General features: G+C 52.6%; 1 protein-coding gene across 2 annotated transcripts in view; it reads right to left on the bottom strand.

Moving 5' to 3' along the window:
- The window catches only part of LRRN2 (leucine rich repeat neuronal 2), a 62,065-nt gene that overhangs the window by 19,524 nt on the left and 29,757 nt on the right, over positions 1-12,784 (bottom strand). Inside the window, exon 1 of one of the 2 annotated variants that reach the window (XM_041723592.1) lies at positions 3,925-4,034. The exons of the other annotated variant lie outside the window; for it this stretch is intronic. The gene's annotated coding sequence lies outside the window, so the exon portion shown is untranslated. Of the gene's footprint in view, positions 1-3,924; positions 4,035-12,784 lie in introns of those variants that run through there. 2 annotated transcript variants of the gene reach the window in all.

Here is a 12,784-nt window from a genome sequence, read left to right as displayed (position 1 = left end):
GCTGTGTCAATTCTAAAATGGGTTCAGTGACATACACCCTGTACAGCTAAAGCAGATGCCAAAAACCTAGCTAATTTCACTAAGGCCCCAAAGGCCTGGCCCCTCATCTCTTACTCCTCATAATAACTCTATTATCCCCATTCTGCAGATGGCAAGGTTGAGACTAAAAGAAGTTAAGCCTCTTTCTCAAGGTCATAGAGTTAGTAAAGGGCAAGACCCAGTGCTCTTAACAACATACATGTATATCAACCATGCACAGTGTATGTATGTGTACATCTACATACACGTATTACATGATGTATTTTAATCACAGCTTTGAGATATAATTCATACACTATAAACCCACAATCACATTTTATCTGGAAAGTAAATTTGGTAACTGGATTTGCCACCAGACTTAAAGATATGTTCTTGTCTGAAAGGAAGGTTTTGCGAATGTGGGCCGTGTTGTCCTGGAAGGGGCTCCCGGGAGCTGTAGCGAGGCCTGGGCCCTCTGCCCCTCCCCGACTCTTGCTCTTCCTCCAGCACTGTCCTCTCCCTGCCCCTGCCAGACCTTAGGCAACTCAGCTCCGGGGCCTCCTCTGTCTGTCCCCACTGTCTCACTCCACCTTAGCAGAGACGGAGCCAAGGCTGTGGGTGCTGGTCCTGGTGACCGCTTTGAGAAGTCCCTGGAGGGGTGGCTGTGTGTGTGCAGGGCCTGCCTGGGAGGATGGAACTGGCCACAGGGGAGGACCAAAGGGCTAGTTCAATGGGTGCCACAGTCCCAGGAGGGCTGTCTCCCTGGAAAAAATCAGCCTCCAAAGAGTTTGGCAGTAAGAGATCTGGTCTGGGTGGCAATTCAGAGGTTCTCATCCCAGCTCTAACACTTACTGACTTTGGGACAGTCTCACTGAACCCTGTTTCTTCTCATCTATAAAATGGGGACAAGAATGTCTGTCTTGAATTTCAATAGGTACCATTTATTGAATGCTTACCATGTGCTGGGCCTTTTTTCTTATTTAGTCGACACAGAACCCCACCCCACCCCCCACCCCCCTGTAAGAGTGAAAGGGAAGTGGTGGCTCAGAGAAGTTAAGCAACCTGCCAAGGATCACACAGCTGGTACATGTAGAAGCTGTGATTCAAATCCGGCACCGTGTGATGCTGAAGCCCTCAACTGGGAGGGAGCCTATGGAATGATGTGTGGGAAAGTGCTTGTGAACAGAAATCTCCAGAACAATGAAAGCAGGGGATCTTCCTGCAGACCTTCACATAGCTCTGCTACATAGAGCTTTACCAGCTTTCATCCAGTGAGTGAGAACGAGTATTCTAGAGGCTCCTCACCCTTCCCTCTGCCGGAGCAGCGTGGGCTGTATACACGTGTATGTGTGTATGTGTGAACATGAGTGTATCTTGCACAAGTGCACGTGAATGTTGGGGAAGGCAGTGAGCAGAGAGGCACATGCCCAGCTCGGTGAACCAGCTTGCAGGGGGTGAGTTTGAGGCTGTACTTTGCCAGTGCTTGCTCTCCTGGGCACGAGGCCTGGGGAGTGACAACTTGTTTTCATAGCCATTTTCCCAGGGAATTAACAGGGGAACATTCTCCTCTGTAATATGGATAAAAATAATAATAATTAACACAGCTATAGCTTGAATTTCTCCAGTGCCTCTCTCCCCAGACCTCGAAACTCTGGGCAGACAGCAAATCTGCTGGCTTTATAGCCACACCCCAGGACCCAGGAAGCCTCAGCATTGCCTCCACTGACTCCTCCTGCTGGGAGGCCAGCTCCCGTGCACATGAGACTGACCTGTCCCAGGAGGAGCCCTTTGAGTGCCATGGCAGAGCTGGGAAATGCCCTGGGCCTCCCGCTGCATCCCCAGGTTCTGGGATGCCCCCTGTGCCCAGAAGTAGGAGAGAGGGTAAGGGAGGGAGGGAGGTGTCCGCGATCTCTGCCCAACCTCCGAAAGCACCCCCATCAATCCCCGACTCCCCCACACAACCTGTTCTGCCTCGCGGAAGGCTGCCTTCCTGCTCCTACAGCCAGTGGGGGACACGTCCAGCAGGTCTGGTCCCTGCAGAGGACAGCTGCTGGCTTCTCTGGTCGAAGCCAGGAGTCATTACACACCACATGTCTAGTTTAAACAGGTGATAAGGCAGCTTTATTAAGAGCACACATGCTTCCAGCCAGGGAGGGATGGGAGCTTCCAGGGGTGGCTGGGGTGGGGGGTGGGGGGGCCTTGCCTCCATGGGCTCTTCTCCATAGCATTTTCCAGTGAATTCAATGCAGGGTGGCGCTCCAGGGCTCCGAGTGGCGTGGCGGGAGCCTGACAGAGTTCCAGGGGCCGCTGCCTGAGTCCCAGCCACCCCCTTCCTGACTGACTCAAGCAATTTAAATATGCAGAGACCCCAAAGCTCTCACTCGGCCAGTGGCTTCAACCTCCCCTTACACACTCTTTCAAGCAATTACTGGACCTGAGTACCATTTCCTTTGCTTTCTTCAAATACTGCAGGACAAAGGAGGGGCCAGAAGGGGAGACACGGTTAGAAACTACGTTTATCATGAATGTGTTCCCTCAGCATCTCCAGAGAGAAAGGAACTGGATCTCTTGAGTCCACAGATGGGCTGAAGAAGTACTTACAACTGTGTGCAAACACATGTGTGTGCGTATGCACATGCACGCAGGGGTGATTTTTCCTGGAGAGAAGGGCCAACACTTGCATCAGATTCTCGGGGGGGGGGGGTCTAAGACCCCCATATATTAAGAAGCGCTGCTCTCTTCCTCCGTCAGTTCTGACAGTGATGGGCTGGCCAACTTTTCCATAAAGGTGACTTTCTCTTTCGGAATCCAGCACTGGATTTTGAGGGCTGGATTCCACCTGCTTGAAAGGGGGGCCTACGATGAGTTTGAGGATGCAACGGAAGCAGAACGATGACAGCGTCTTTTGCCAGGCAGAGCGGTGGCAGCCTCTAAGCCAGAGGCAGTGATGAAGTGCCTTCCCCCTCACCTCGTTTTTCTCATTGTGACAGCTCCGTATCTACTGTTCCCTGTCACCCCTGTGACAGCCTTCTAATGATGAAGGCAGCATCAATGTCATATAAATTCCTCCAGAACCCCGGGGCTAAAAGCAGATCAGGTTCAGGAAGCCGGGAACCAAACGCTCTGCACGGCAGAGTGGAAAGAACAAAGGCTTTAGAATATGAAAGACCTGAGTTCGTATCCTACTTCTGTCTCTTATGAGTTGTGTGACTGCGAACAAATTATTTAACCTCCCTGTCCATTTCTGTATCTGTAAAATGGGAATAATACCTCATGAGGTTATCTTGAAGATTCAAGGAGGCAATGCTGCCGATCTGGCATAGTGCAGGCACGCAGAAAGAGCTCAACAAATGAGTTCCCTTCCCCAGCAGGCACAGGTGGGCACCCACACACCTCCATCCGTCTGCTGCATCACTGTAATATCAGAGGAAGGGGGCCCTGGGGGCCTGGCTGCTTGGTACCATGTGGATGGCAATTAGAGGCCACTTTCCCCATATTGACCCAAATCTTCTGATCCTTCATGGCTCCCTGGGGCCCCTCCTTCTCCATGAAGTGTCCCTCACAGTACTCTGTCTTGACATCCCACAACTGCCATCTGTGTGTTCTGTCTGTATCGCACTCTCCTTTCCATCTCTTTCCCTGTCATGAGAGAGGTCACTGCTCCCCTTGATCAAAGGGCAGACCCCTTGGCTACTCCAGCAGTAGCTGTACCCCCAGGCCCTCCCCTCCTCTTCTCTTTCCCCAGACTCTAGAGGGACTGGCTGTTCTCTTTCTGCTTTCAGGTCTTTGAACTTGTTGTTCTGGAATGTCCCTCCATTCTCTGCTTAATTATCCTCCAAGTTCCAGTTCAATTGTCATCTCCTTTGTGAAACATTCTCTCCCACCTCTTGTTCCCACAGCACCTACCCCAGTTTAGCAGGAGCCATGGAGTGGACATCGACCTCCATAGTCTGGGCTTCTTCAGAGCATGGGCTGGGCCTGTTCCATCCTGGCTCCCCTTCACCTTGCATAGAGTCTGGCAAGCGGTCTGTAGTCAATAAATGTGGGCAGCAGTAAAATAACAAATGGTGTGCTTGTCTATGGGTGGCAGTGGGGCCCCCTTAACCAGAGGCTTCCTGTGAAGGTGGCAGTCCCCACTCAAGGGTGGCTAGCTTGGGTCCTGCTGAACTAGGGCCTAACCCCATGTCCAGATTAGATACCTAGTCAGGTGACAATTAGAGGCTGACATGTGCATCCCATTTGGATTCCACACTTGGCTACTCTAAGCCATGAGGCAAGGGCAGAGGAACCCTGGAACCTTCTCTACCTCACACCTGCACAGGAGAGGGAGAGGATGGCAAGGGGATGAGGAAGGGGGTTGACAATCGTGAACAGTGGCAGTGTTTCAGGTCTAGTTCTGAGACTGGCCTCCTTGACTCATCTCACAGATAAAGACACTGAGTGAGGCTTAGAGGTGGCTTCCTTGCCTAGAGCCATGCATGACATGGCACAGAGCTAAAATCAGAGCCAGGTTGGTTAAGCTCCAGAGTGAGTGTTCTTTTCTTTACAAGACGCTGTCTTCTGCAGAAATCATCACATAGCACCCAGGTGAAACAGGACTGGAGGAAAGGCTCACACTGAAAAACTGTGTGTGCATGTGTGTGTGTGCACATATACCCATGTCGTGTTTCTTCTTCACCGATGACAAAGACAAAGAGAATGGCTGGGGGATGGTTTGAATCAGTTGCCAAAGTGGTTTTGGACAGATCAACACGTCTGGAAGTGGGTCAGAGGATTTCACACTGTCTACAAGGTAAAGCTCTAAACAAGTATCCCTGTCTCCATGAGGTACAGCTATTTTAGCTTAGTGTCTTTTTTAATTTTTATTATTTTAAAGACTTATTTACTTATTTTAGAGAGAGAGAGAGAGCACCATGGGGGGTTGGGGCAGAGAGAGAGACTCTCCAGCAGACTCCCTACTAAGCACAGAATGCCATGCAGGGCTTGATCTCATGACTCTAAGATTATGACCTGAGCCAAAACCAACGCTTAACTGACTGAGCCACCCAGGCGCCCAGCATAGCGATTTCTTCCTCTAACTCCCTGACAGCCCTGAAACCTTTATCCTGCCCGTTTCTAACCTACCATGTTTGTTTACTTGCACTACTTGGCCAAAGCCTCAACGCCCAAAACGTGAAGAGGAAGTGCAGGGATGGGGGCGGGGGGAGTAAGCCCTCCAGAGTGAGAAAAGTGGGAGAACTCCAGACACAAGGGTGAAACGGGGGAAAGAGCCAGAGGAGGCTGCTTGGACTGAACCAGCCCATCTCATTAGGAACTTGAGTTGCCTTTATTTTTTATTAGAAATATGTGATTGGAAAAAATATGTGACTTACTTTATGCTTTTTGAGGTTTTCTCCTCCTATGTGTATTATTATATTTTTCTCTTTTTTAAAGATTTTATTTATTTATTCACGAGAGAGAGAGAGAGAGAGAGAGAGAGGCAGAGACACAGGCCAAGGGAGAAACAGGCTCCATGCAGGGAGCCTGACGTGGGACTGGATCCTGGGTCTCCAGGATCACACCCTGGACTGAAGGCGGCACTAGACCACTGAGCCACCCAGGCTGCCCCATATTTTTAGTTTTTAGTGAGCGTTCCTTTCCAAAAACCTAAACTAGTTTCCATTGAAACTGAGAGAATGTAGGGACCATAGGTGCCTGGATTAGTGCACGGCTGGGGAGCAGTAGAGCCCCTTGGGGAGAGGGTGCAGGCAAGCTCCAGAGGGCTAGAGGAGTGGGGCAGGGTAGAAGGGAGAGGGGGAAGGGACAAAGGACCAGCTGCCTAAAGAGGCTGGATGTCCTCCCGGCTTCAGGATCCAGGTGAGATTCCTGGGCAACCCCCAGCACCTGGATTCAGAGCCAGGGCCCTGCAGCGGGTGCAGATTTGACAACTTCCTGTAGGAGTGCCAATGAGGGTGGCTGGCTTGACTCCTGCCGATGTGGGAAAGGAGGTGCCTGAGAGGGTGGCCTACAGTAGCTGGAAGATTCTGCCTCCAGGTGGGAAAGGAGGCTGGAAAGGAAAGGCGAAAGAAGCCCTCAAGGAGCCAGGGGTGGCGAGGTTAACAGATTCCTTCCTTCTGGAGAGATTTCGTGCCATGTTGAATAAATAGAATACGACGCAATTGCAAAAGACACATTCTACAGTGTATTAGATGCCACCACACCGTTACTGTCTGTCAGCCGCCATCAGGGTGACTGATGACTTATCAAAGGCCACTCTGACATTTCCAAATGAGATGTTGTGATAGAGGTGCCATTCAACAGAGCCCAAAATGCCAGAGAGAACCTGAATGTAAATGAGGAACATTTGTCACCTTTGTCTCACCTATTTAAAGGTTTCTTGTCTGACAACAAGGCCTTCTCCAGGGGAGAGCTCAGGAGGGAGAGGGGAAGAGAGCAGGCGAGAGGGAAGGAGGGAAGGGAAGAGCAGATCCCCATAGAGCCCACAGGAAGGGAGGGGCTGCTCCCTGAGGAAAGCAGGAAGTCTGGGGTAGCGGAAGCCAGGGGAGATGGCTCCCAACTTTGTGCTGAGTCACCCTGTCCCATATGGTGGCCCCCATGTGGTCACCTGGCACTGGGGAATTGGCCAAACTGACACGCGCCGTACCTGCAAATGCACACCAGTTTGAGATTTAGTCTCTCAGCAAAGAATGCAAAATGCCTCATTAGTAAGTTATGCTGATTAAATTTTGAAATGATAATTTTGGGCGATATATTGGGTTAAATAATGGGATTAATTTTACTTGTTACTTTTTCATGTGGCTGTGAGAATATTAAAATCACACACGTGGTTTGCATTATAGTTCTACTGAACAGCGCTAGCCTTTGACCTCTCCAAGTCCCAACTTCCTCATGTTGTCACACGTGAAATTGTGATAGCGTGTTCTTGTGAGGACTGAATCATGTGGCATGTGGAAACCACCCGGCCTGACACCAGCTACACAGGCACAGGTGCCCCCCACCCCGTTCCTGGGGGCCAGGACTGGATGCCCTTCTAGCCTCATCACCCATTAGCAGCACACTTAGTTAGCTCTTCCCCTCTCTGTGAGAATCTGGAAAACTACGACCCTTTGTAGACCTCAGTTTTTCTCTCAGCTGTAAAAGGAAAGGATTGGGGCATGTCACTCCCCAAAGTTAGACCCTTCATATGAACTACCTGACCTCTGTAGGCCTCTTTCCTCACCTGGATCATTCTGAGGGGCAAGCAGCTGTAGTGGCTGGGTGGGAGGGGGTGCAGCATTGGTGCTCCTATGTAAATGGAGCACCCTATGTGTCCTAGGGTGACATGATGTGCTTGTGCCTTACGGCAAAGACACCACTACCCTCTGGGTTGGGGTCTGAAACCAGCCAGGGGCTGTGCTAAAGCTTCCATAGCATCTGTATGTGATGCCTGGGGCTGTGACCAGCTGAGTGAGCCCAGGTGAGGAATTCAAAGTGCTCTGATCACAGGGTATGTCTACAGAAGATGAGAGAGGCCTTAAAACCTTTAGTCAGGGACACGACAGCATTGCCTTATCCCTGGGGAAAGAAATATCCTTCCTATGGAGATCTCTCTGCTCCCAGCTGCCACCCCCAGGCAGCTCCTCCCCCGTCCTGTGGTTCTGACTCCTCAACCAGTGCACTGGGGATGCAGGTCAGGATCACCAGGGGCGACTGAGGCAGGATGCGAGTGCTGACAACAATCTGAAAATCCAGGGTCAGCCAGTCCTTGAGGCCTCTGACAAGGCCAGAGCTGGGAGCTGATGGATTCTCTCTCTGATCCTAAATGCTAAAGCCTTAAATAGCAAGAGACAAGACCTCTGCTTGGTGGACCCAGACCAAGTTGCAGAGGGTGGTCCATGGTGCCCCTGAGCCACAGCCATCCAGCCAGAGTGCCCGTTAATCATGAAGATTCCTGGAATCTACCCAGACTCCCAGCATTGGACTCTCTGAGGTCAGACCCAGAAACCTCTGTGCCTAACACACTCTGTAGGTGGTCTCTGATAGCCACAGAGGGAGAGGCCAGGTCTACTGACTCTGAGGAGGACAGGACCCTTGCCTCCCATCCCCAGTGGGACACCCACTTCTCCATGAGGCCAGCTTCCTCACCATTGACCCCCTCAGCAGCTGGGCTTGAGATGTTTGAGCAGAAGTGAAAGACCAGGTATGTATTATGAGGGGAGGGAAAGCTGAGGGTGGTGACTGCAATGCTTGGATGCTTGGGGGTAACAGCTCACGCTGCAGCAACAGGCGTTACCATAACCATAACGTCCCACCAGGAGGAGGTAACTGCACTGGAGTGGCTGGTTTCTCTTCCTTAGAGACAAGGGACAGGCAAATGATGATGGGTTCTAAGCTGCCTCTGAGGGGACCAGGTGGACCCAACCTCCCAGCACTCTTCCCTCGGGCCAGGCCAAGGAGGGGTGGGAGGGAGGGAGGTGCTGCCACTGTGGCAGGTGTAGAGGCAGCGCAGGGAGGGGAGGAATTCGAGGCAGGTAGCCCAGCTAAAAGCACTAGAGGCTTGACAAGCAGTGGGGGAGAAAAGGGAGCCCGAACTGGATGGGTGGGGAACTAGGGTTGTAAGAGAGGAGGGGAAAGGGGATGCAGAGAATGCAAAGCGGAGGAGAATGTTGGAGAAGAACAGCTTTCCCCCTGGAGACAACAAGAGGGGCCTGGGCTGGACACAAAGCCGCAAGCTCTCCTAGGCCACCCTCCCTGTTGGAGGAGTCTGCACTGTGGGGTTGGACATGTCAGGGCTGGTGGAGTGAGACACAGCCCCATCCAGTGGCCCTAGGAAGCTGAGGATGAGAGAGGGGAAAGCCCTTCCTCTCCCAATTCCCAGTTGTGTGTGCTTTCCACCTCCCCACCTGCCTCCACTGGGTTGAAGGGTGGTACCCAAGAGGCAGGAGGGACCACCAGACACACTACCACCACCTTCCCATGTGCGATGGCAGGGTTCAGTCACGGGGTCACGTGGGCACTCAGGACTTGTCTGCTGTTTTGCAAACACTTTGACCTGCATGGAGTTGTCATGGCACAACACAGTTTTGTCACCACCTCCCCCACTTTGCAGATGAGGAATAGGAGGCCCAGGGACTCCAGGCTACCTGGTGGTGGTGGCAGACTGGACTGGACCTCCACCAGCATGTGAGACCGGGAGGAGGTTTTGCCAGAGTCACAGAATCCAGAGGTGGAAGCTACACAGCCCAAGGCCCTGGCTTTGGGATGGGGAAGGCCAGGGAAGGAACGTATGTGAGGCCATGAAGCAAAGTAACGAGAAAGCAGGGATAAGACCTCAGCATTCTCAATTCCAAACTTATAAGCCTCAGCCACTCAGAGATGTGGGGGAGCTGAGGGTTGCCCCCCAGCCTGGGGCAGAAGTCAGGAGCTAGGGCTGATTCCCTTACCTGCTGCTGCTCAGGACCTGGGGTCAGTTCTCCCTGAAGAGCGATCTACTGAGGGTGTGGGGCCCAGGGCTGAACCCCCAGACTGTGAAGTCCTTGAGGGCAGGCCGGGTCTTACTTGTCTCTGTATCCCCGCACCTGGTATGGCTCCTGTCACACTGCTACAGGCGTGAACAAGGGATGATGGGCAAATGAATGAATCAAAGCAGCCTAACCAGAGTGGAAGCTCCGTAGAGAGAGAAGTGTGATATAAGGACACAGACTAGGACTTGGGACTTTTTATTCTTCTTTCTTGCACCTGCACTAAGCCAGGCATTGTGCTGAGTGCCAAGCCTGGGGCATTAGAGGAAAGATGTATCTGGGGAGGGAGGACAGAATTCAGTAAGAATAGCAAAGCATGACAGATCTCTGTGTGACCTAAAGCAAGTCCCTTCCGTCTCTAGGCCTTAGCCTGCTTAGTGGGAGTCGGCGTTAGACCACCCACCAGACCCCCATGACTAGCAGATGGCAGGCCTTCAAGCCCCCTCCAGCTGCAGAGAATCACTGCCTCACTACACCAGAGCAGTGGGGTGCGTGGGGAAGAGCATGGCAGAGGTGCCCTGGCCCAGGGGAGGCAGCCGGACGCTCTCGGAAGCGGGTCCCCAGAGACTGCGCAGCCAGAGTTAACTGGCTGTGACAGAGGAGCAAGCCAGTAGTCAATTCTGTTCAATAAAACTTTGATTGCCTAGGAGCCTTGTAAACAGGCAGCTCCCCTGTGGGCCGGAGGCACTCTCCCTCCCTCCCTCCCTCCTGCCAGCACTTGCTTTCCCCTGCTCAGTGCAGCCACAGCCCAGTGCCAGCCTGAAAACGTCCCTCAGCCACTGGTGTAAGGTGGGTAGCTGAGGGTTAAATGCCCCCTGGCAGGTGAAGAAGGCCCAGGGCCACAGGGCAGTGGTGGGGAGGAGGAAGCCGGAATCACTTAGCCCTCATTAGTCCAAATTAAAATCAGGAGTGAGATGACAATTACAATTTGCAGTGGGCTAATTGTTTTCCCTCTGAAGCTGATCGTTTTGCAGATTGGGGAAATTAATTGTTTGAAGTCCCAGGTGGATTGGCTTTGAACCCAGCTGAGGCCTGGCAATCTCTGCCTCCTCTTGGACCGGTCCTCCATCCCTTCACCATCCTCAGGGCAGCCACCCAGCGTCAAGCTTCTGCCTTTTGGGATCCTCAGGCAGGGAGAGATTGAAGGGGGATGGAAGGAGGGGAGAACACGTGGGAAAGGCAAAGGCAGGACGGGGGAAGCAGCTGGTCAGAAGGTCCAGTTTCTCCGAAGCCAGCAGAGCTCAGGGCTTCCAGCCCAGATGCCAGGAGAGGGTGCTCTAGCCTTCAGGTGTCTCTCTGCCTAACTGCACACAATCTGACCAGCTGAGGGATGGGCTCCGGGAAGCCTCCTGAGACTTGCCAGAAGTTCTCACTTCTCCTGAGCATTCAACAAACACCAATGGCCCACTATGTGCCAGGTGCTGTTTAAGGAGGATTAGGGACATTGTAGTGAACAGCAGAGACACGGTCCCTTGTCTCATGAAGCTTATGATAGTGGAGGAGGATGGACAATGAATGGAGACTCAACATGTAAGTGAACATGACATCGGGTCCCAAGGGCTCTGAGGGAACACGGGCAGCAGACTGGCTCTGCAAAGACATCTAGACCCCCATCCCTGGAACCTGTTCAATTTGTTAGCTCTACACAGCAAAAGGAATAGTGCAGATATAATTAAGGTTGAAGACCTCAAGATTAGGGAGAGTATCCTGGAGTATCTGCATGGGAGAAACCCAATCACACGAGTCCTGAAAAGTAGAGACCTTTCTCCAGGGGGGAGCAGAAGAGGGGTTCCAAACATTCAAGCATTTCATGTCCTATTTGCTGGTTCTGAGATGTCTGCCCAGGGATCAAAGAAAGGCATCTAGGAGTTGACAGGTGGCAAGGACACAGGGACCTCAGTCCTACAACCTCAGAGGACAGGATTCCACCAGCCACTTGAGTGAACTCGGAAGGAGACTCCAGAGCTGACATCTGATTTTGGCCTTTTGAAACCTGGAGCAGAGAAACTAGCCAAGCTAACCCAGATGGACTTCTAACCTACAGAACCATGAGACACCACATCAGTGTTGTTTTTAAGCTGCTAAATTTACGGTAAATTTGTGGCAGCAACAGAAAATGAGTTTGGGAACCAAACCCAGACTGAGGGTAGAGTGGCTCCTCTGAGGAGCCAGGGAAGGCCTCCTGGAAGAGGGGACATGTGGGGTCTCAGACAGGGCTGAGACCTGAATGGGGAGGGGGCAGGGTAGGGTGACTGATCCATCCCCATTTGCTGGCATTAGCATTTAAATCCTGAATCCCCCACAGGCCCCATCCATCCTGGGGAAGCCAAATGGTCAGTCACTATAAGGCAGAGGGAACAGCCAGAAAAGGCTCTGAGGTGGGGGCCTCTCAGCTGGGCCACCCCAGAGCAAGCCTCCTTCCTGACAGAGGTGTGAGGGTGCAGTCGAATCCAGGAGCAGGTGACTGGTCTGATGGGGAATCCCACTCAGAACACTCTTTAGAAGGGGGGCCAGGCAGCTCTGGCTAAGGTGTAGGGGGTGGGGGGCAGGCAAGGACTCCTGGCACCTCCCTCCTCCCAAATTCTGGGCTGCTGAACACTCACACCTCTGGGTCCCAGCTCAGGGCTGCTTCCTCTCCCCACCTGCCTTCCGCAGCTGGCCTCCGCAGCTCCCAGGTGTCCCCGGGGCCAGGGAACCAGGTGCCTTCCCGCCTTCCCGACAGGAGCGCTGCCAGCCGCTCACAGCAGGGGGAAGGATTCCAGGCATCTTCAATTAGGCGGACAATGGGAGGCCGGGAAGGAGGGAAGATGAAGGTTGTGGCCGCCTCCTGCCCTGTCAAAACAGCACCTAGAAGCCTGAGAAATGCCCAAGAGATAGAGGGACAGGGAAGAGATGGGCAGTGGGCCTCCAGCGCCGCCTGCTCCTGCTCCCCCGAAGCACAATGGCTCTGCCTTCCCACATACCCACCCCCTCCCACCTGTTCAGCTGGTCACCTCCAAACCCTGGAGGCAGGCGAGAAGCAGCTGTTGAGGTGCTCAACAAGGAGCCAAGGTTGGTTAGTGGAAGAGCAAAGGAGGACTGGAGTTAAAAAATTTTTGGCTCTCTGTCTGGTTAGCTGCGTGGCGTCTGGGCAAGTTAATTGCTCTGGGTCTCAGTTTTCTCTTCTGCACAATTACAGTAATAATACCTACTTTACAGGGTGGTTGTTGTAAAGATTAGAGATGTCAAAAAGTGCCCCTCATGGAGCAGGTACTGGATAAATGATA

Source organism: Vulpes lagopus, chromosome 11 (genome assembly GCF_018345385.1).
Source record: "Vulpes lagopus strain Blue_001 chromosome 11, ASM1834538v1, whole genome shotgun sequence".
Taxonomy (NCBI): Eukaryota; Metazoa; Chordata; class Mammalia; order Carnivora; family Canidae; genus Vulpes; species Vulpes lagopus.
This window is presented reverse-complemented; position numbering and strand designations above follow the sequence as displayed.